Source organism: Chiloscyllium plagiosum, unplaced genomic scaffold, assembly GCF_037043375.1.
Source record: "Chiloscyllium plagiosum isolate Xiang-an unplaced genomic scaffold, Cpla_swu_hap1 HiC_scaffold_31, whole genome shotgun sequence".
Classification (NCBI taxonomy): Eukaryota; Metazoa; Chordata; class Chondrichthyes; order Orectolobiformes; family Hemiscylliidae; genus Chiloscyllium; species Chiloscyllium plagiosum.
In genome coordinates, this window is record NW_028270169.1 from 55,099,342 (window position 1) to 55,105,341 (window position 6,000).

The following is a 6,000-nucleotide window of genomic DNA, read 5'->3' on the forward strand; positions in this document are numbered from 1 at the left end:
TACACACACACACATCCACAGGCACTCTCTCTCACATACACACACACACATCCACAGGCACTCTCTTTCACATACACACAGACACACATGTCCACAGGCACTCTCTTTCACATACACACAGACACACAAATCCACAGGCACACTCTCTCACATACACACACACACACATCCACAGGCACTCTCTTTCACATACACACAGACACACACGTCCACAGGCACTCTCTTTCACATACACACAGACACACAAATCCACAGGCACACTCTCTCAGATACACACAAAGACACACACACATCCACAGGCAATCTCTCTCACAGACACACACACACATCCACAGGCACACTCTCTCACAGACACACACACACATCCACAGGCACTCTCTCTCACATACTCTCTCACACAAATGGACACTTACACATATACACACACAGAGACACTCACACACAGACATAGACCCACACACACACTCGCACACACACACACACACACACACACACAGACACAGACACACACACACACACTCGCACACTCTCACACACACAGACACGCACACACGCACCCACACAGACACACAAATGGACACATACACATATACACACACAAACACTCACACACAGACACAGACCCACACACACACACTCGCACACACAAACAGACACACACACAGACATACACACACACAGGCACACACACACACACAGACATACACACACACACAGACACACACACACTCACAGACACACACACACAGACATACACACACAGACACACACACACAGACATACACACACACAGACACACACATACACACACACACACACAGACACACACACACAAGCACAAAAACTACTCTGGCAAATGGTTGCTGAACATCCTCGAACACATTCACACACCTTCTCTAAATGAGGGGGTGAACGCTGTACACAGCATACCATGTATGGTCTCATCAGTATCTTATATGTCTGAGTGGTGTCCTCCCTACTCTGTTTTGAATTCCCCCTCATGATAAATTCTGTTAGCTTTCCTGGAGCGATGCTCTGAAAGCTCGGGTGCTTCCAATAAATCTATTGGACGATAACCTGGTGTTGTGAGATTTTTAACCGTTAGCTTTCCTGTTTGCTTTGTGTACATCCAGACTAACCTTCTGTGATTCATTTACTCGGACCCCCAGATCGCTCTCATTCCCTGAGCTCTGTAATCTTCGAACCGTTTAAATAATATGCTTCTCTTTTACTCCTCCTACCAAAATGATACCATTTCATATTTTCCCACATTATACTCCAATCACCACATCTTGGCCCAGTTTCCATATCTTTTTGCAGCCTCTTTAATTCCTCCTCAGAGCTTACTATGTGGCCTCTTCTTGTTCCATCAACAAATTTGGTGATCCTTTCATCTAAGTAATTTATATAAATTGTTAAACAGTTGATGTGCCAGCATCAATCCTTGTGGCACACTCCAACTTGACAAAAGACCCAGTTATGCCTACTCTCGGCCTCCTGTTAGCCAGTTAATTTTCTCTCCATGCCAATATGCCACATACTGCACCATGAGATTTAGTCTCTGAAATAATCTTTGAGGTGCTACCATATCAAACGCCTTCTAGAAATCTAAATGCAACACATCCTTTTATCCACAGCACACATTACTTTGGTAAAGAATGGAATATGATGGCTGACAGTTCACTATCAGGATTGCTTAAAGCTTTGACAAAATGCGTCCTATAGCAGCAATACTCAATGTCTGGACTACTGAAAAGCTATTTATGTGTGGGATTCTCAGCTTTACATTTGGTGCCTTCAAGATAACCAATTTGACGGTCAATATTTAAAACCCAAGGGTTAGGTGACAGATTAAGTATTTTGCCCAATTCTGAGCATGGCACCTCGGGAAAGCTGCCAAGACCTTTTTATTTCTTTCTTTTTTTTTTATTTTATTACGATGGTTTTGTACATTTGAAGGTCTGCAATGCAGGAGATTTTGTTTATTTATTTTTACAATTTTTGTTCCCAAGCATCTGGACCTTGCTACCTAAGTTGGCATTGCAAGTGGCGACTTGTAAGCGTCTCCCTCCCCGTGTGGGTACACGTGACAATAAAGTTATTGCGACTCAGTTCGATTCAAGACCTTGGAGGATGTGCGGAGGAAGTTTATCAGAAATGACATCAATTGGATAACTGATCAAACCGCTGGCCAGAGGCATGATGGGCTGATTGGCCTCCTGCTGCACCATACTATAGTCTAAGGTTCAATGAGTCATCTCCTTTAAGACAGTGACCCAAGGGCATTTGATTTGTCATTTCAGCATGTGTGTGTTGCTTGGTCTTTGCAATGTGCTTCCACACTGATGGACAGATCATTCATCAAAAGGACAAACTGATATTACACCTTAAGGTATTGTCTAGTAGCAGCAAGTTTGCAGCTATTCCCCTGTTTAGAATTGTCCAACACCTTCCATTATCCCACACCTTGGTGGCAGTTCAGTAGCTAGCTGTACAACAATAAACAAAACTCAGCCAATTGTACTGTTCATTTAAAAATAAATATCAAGGGATTAAGTGAGAGCTGGAAGGTGGGGGCCATTAAAGTAGTGCCCTTGAGTTGTATAAATTATTATGTTGTTATTTAGCATCTCTGTCCTTGCTTTCTCCACTTTTAGAAAAAGTTTGAAATAAAAAGTGTTCACTTCCTTTTTGCTTTTTTTCCCCAGAATTACCCAGTGCTTTCCAGGTTGCATCATCTTTTGTGATTTAGATGTCCTCCAATCACAGCCAGGCTTTGAATTCCTACATTGATTGGATTAGATTCCCTCCAGTCAGGAAACAGACCCTTCGGCCCAGCAAGTCCACACCGACCCTCTGAAGGGTAACCCACCCAGACCCATTCCCCATGTTTACTATTAACTAATGCACCTAACACTACGGTCAATTTAGCATGGCCATTTCCCCTAACCTGTGCATCTTTGGACTGTGGGAGGAAATCGGAGCACCCGGAGGAAACCCATGCAGACACGGGGAGAACGTGCAAACTCCACGCAGTCACCCAAGGCTGGACTTGAACCCGGGTCCCTGGCTAACCACTGTGCCATCATGCTGCCATTGTGGTTGAGAAAGTTGGAATTGGAATTATAGATGTTGAGTATTTGCAAATTTGAATGAAATCTATGTAATCTGTGAGGAGGTTTGCCTGATCATGGATCCTTGTACAGAACTTGATTGCCTGAACCAATGAGTGAGTAAGTCAAATGACTGAGCCTTTATTCTCAAAGAGAGAGAGAGAGACTTGACACATCCATGACTCTATGACATTTGTCCCTCGGCTATGACTATGTGTACATTGAAAGTTCTGTAAAGTTCTTTGATGTTTTAAATAATTGCAAATAAACAGCCTGTACTTTGATTTGATGGAATAGATGTGGAAATGCTGATTCACCATGTGGGAGAATCTAGGACCAGAGGGTATCATCTCAGAGTAAGGGGGTCACCCATTGAAGACAGAGATGAAGAGAAATTTTTTCTTTCGGTAGGTATTTACCACAAAGGGCTATTGAGACTGGGTCATTATATGGTTTCAAGCTAGATTTTTAATCAGAAAGGGAATTGAGTGTTATCAGGGAAAGGCAGGAAAGGTGGAGTTGAGAATGATTAGACCAACCGTGATCTTATTGAATAGTGGAGTACAATCAATCGGCTGAATGCCACCGCAGGAAGTGCAAAACCTGCGCCCACACCTCCCCGCTCACCTCCATCCAAGGCCCCAAAGGATCCTTCCACATCCAACAGAAATTTACCTATACCTCTACCAAAGTCATCTACTGTATCAGTTACACCCGGTGTGGTCTCCTCTACATCGGGGAGACAGGACGCCAACTTGCGGATTGTTTCAGAGAACATCTCTGGGTCACCCGCACCCACCAGCCCCATCGCCCCGGGGCTGAACATTTTAACTCTCCTTCCCAGTCCGCCAAGGACATGCAGATCCTGGGCCTCCTCCATCGCCAAATCCTAACCTCCAGATGCCTGGAGGAAGAACACCTCATCTTTCACCTTAGGACTCTGCAACCACACGGGATTAATGCGGCTTACACCAGTTTCCTCATTTCCCCTCTCCCCACCTTATCTCAGTCCCAAGTCTCCAACTCGGCACCGCCCTCTTGACCTGTTCATTGTCTTTCCCACCGATCCGCTCCATCCTCCTCTCCGTCCTATCACCCTCTCCCTCACCTTCATCTACCTATTACACTCTCAGCTACCTTCCCCCCCCCAGCCCCACCCCCTCCCATTTATCTCTCAGCACTCCCAGCACCCCCCACCCCAGCCCACAAGCCTCATTCCTGATGAAGGGCTTACGCTCGCAACGTCGATTCTCCTGCTCCTCGGATGCTGCCTGACCTGCTGTGCGTTTCCAGCGCCACACTCCTGACTCTGATCTCCAGCATCTGCAAGGCCTCACTTTCTCCTCCTCAGGCCTACTTCAGCTCCTATATCTTATAATGACCTTGAGATGAAAACAAATTATAGTGCAGATTGTAAACTAGACTGTAAATACAGACAGCACTGGCTTGAAATGGTAAAGGTATGGAGAAGGAAGGTTGTTGCCAAACTCCAATATCCTCTGCTGGGAGATCCAGATGAAGGAATCACTATTGTGAGGTCAGACCCAGACTACTTCACAACGAAACCATTTAGCACTATCTCAGCAATTCTGGTCTCCTTCCTATCGGCATGGATGGGTTGGACCGAAGGTCCATGCTGTACCTCTCTATGACTCTATAATCTGATTGAATGGCCTCTCCCCGTTCCTACAATACAGGGGTCAGTTACCCGGAGTACTGTCCACAGCATGTTGTGGATTGTAGCTACCTAGATGGTATTAATATCGCTGCACCAAGTTGTGCAGACCAGCGGGTCTTCACAGCCAGGATTACCTCCCTAATGACAGGGTGACGATTCCTCGTGATGGTCACACATGTACATTCCGTCACTCTGAGTCTGAGCTTATGTGAGTGAGACACTTTTATTGCATTGTAACCTCCCCACAATGGGATTGGAACCCAGGTCCGCAGAGCTAATAATTGAGCAACAATACCATGAGGCCATCACCTTCTCAGGGGAAGATTGTGAGGTTCCAGTTAGTAAACACTAACAGTTGAGTAGCCAAGGGATCATCCCCAGCTCCCAGAGCAGAGAAGCAGCAGTCAATGGGTTAGTGAGTCCGGCTACAACACCACTGCATTCCTTTCAAAATGTCTCAAACATCGATCTCAAAAGTTAATGGAAAACATCAGAAAATGAGCCAGCAGATTGACAGGTGACAGACAATGGGGCTTGTCTGGCATTGTCCTCTTCAAGAGGAATGAATGAAGCAACATGAAAGGACTAAATGTTTGAACAGGGGTGTACAGGAGACCAGGTGACCTGCTGTCTGTACCAACCGCCCATCTCCACACTGACAGCCTCCTGTCTTGCCGACAACACCTGGTTTTGTCACCGAGTGGGAGGACAGGCCTAGACAGGCTTTTAGACACTTGAGGCCCAGTCTCTAGTTTGTTGTGCAGGTTATGGTCCGGGGAACAGTGCACACACTGAGTAACTCTCCTGAGGAAATTTAGTGAGCTTGAACAAATGTCTTTCGTATAGGAGCCTGTTTGGTTCTTTAAGAAATATTTATATTTCTTGTACATTTCCTGGGTTGATCATATGGTTTTGTCTTGATAGAGGCCCAGCTGAATAGAGTAGGCCATTCAGCCTTCCAGTTTGCTCTGCTATTCAATATGATCATGACTGATCAGCCAACTCATGCCCCTTTTCCTGATTCCTTCTCATACTCTTTGATTCCTTTACCCCCTTGGAATGGAAGCAGTTAACTAAATACTTACTTTGAAGCACAGAAGTTGTCATTGTGTCAGTGAATGTAGCAGCCATTTTGTGCACAGCAAGATCTCACAGCCAACAACTCATCCGTTTCTCTTTTTCCGGGCCGTGTTGCTTGGAAGAAGTCAC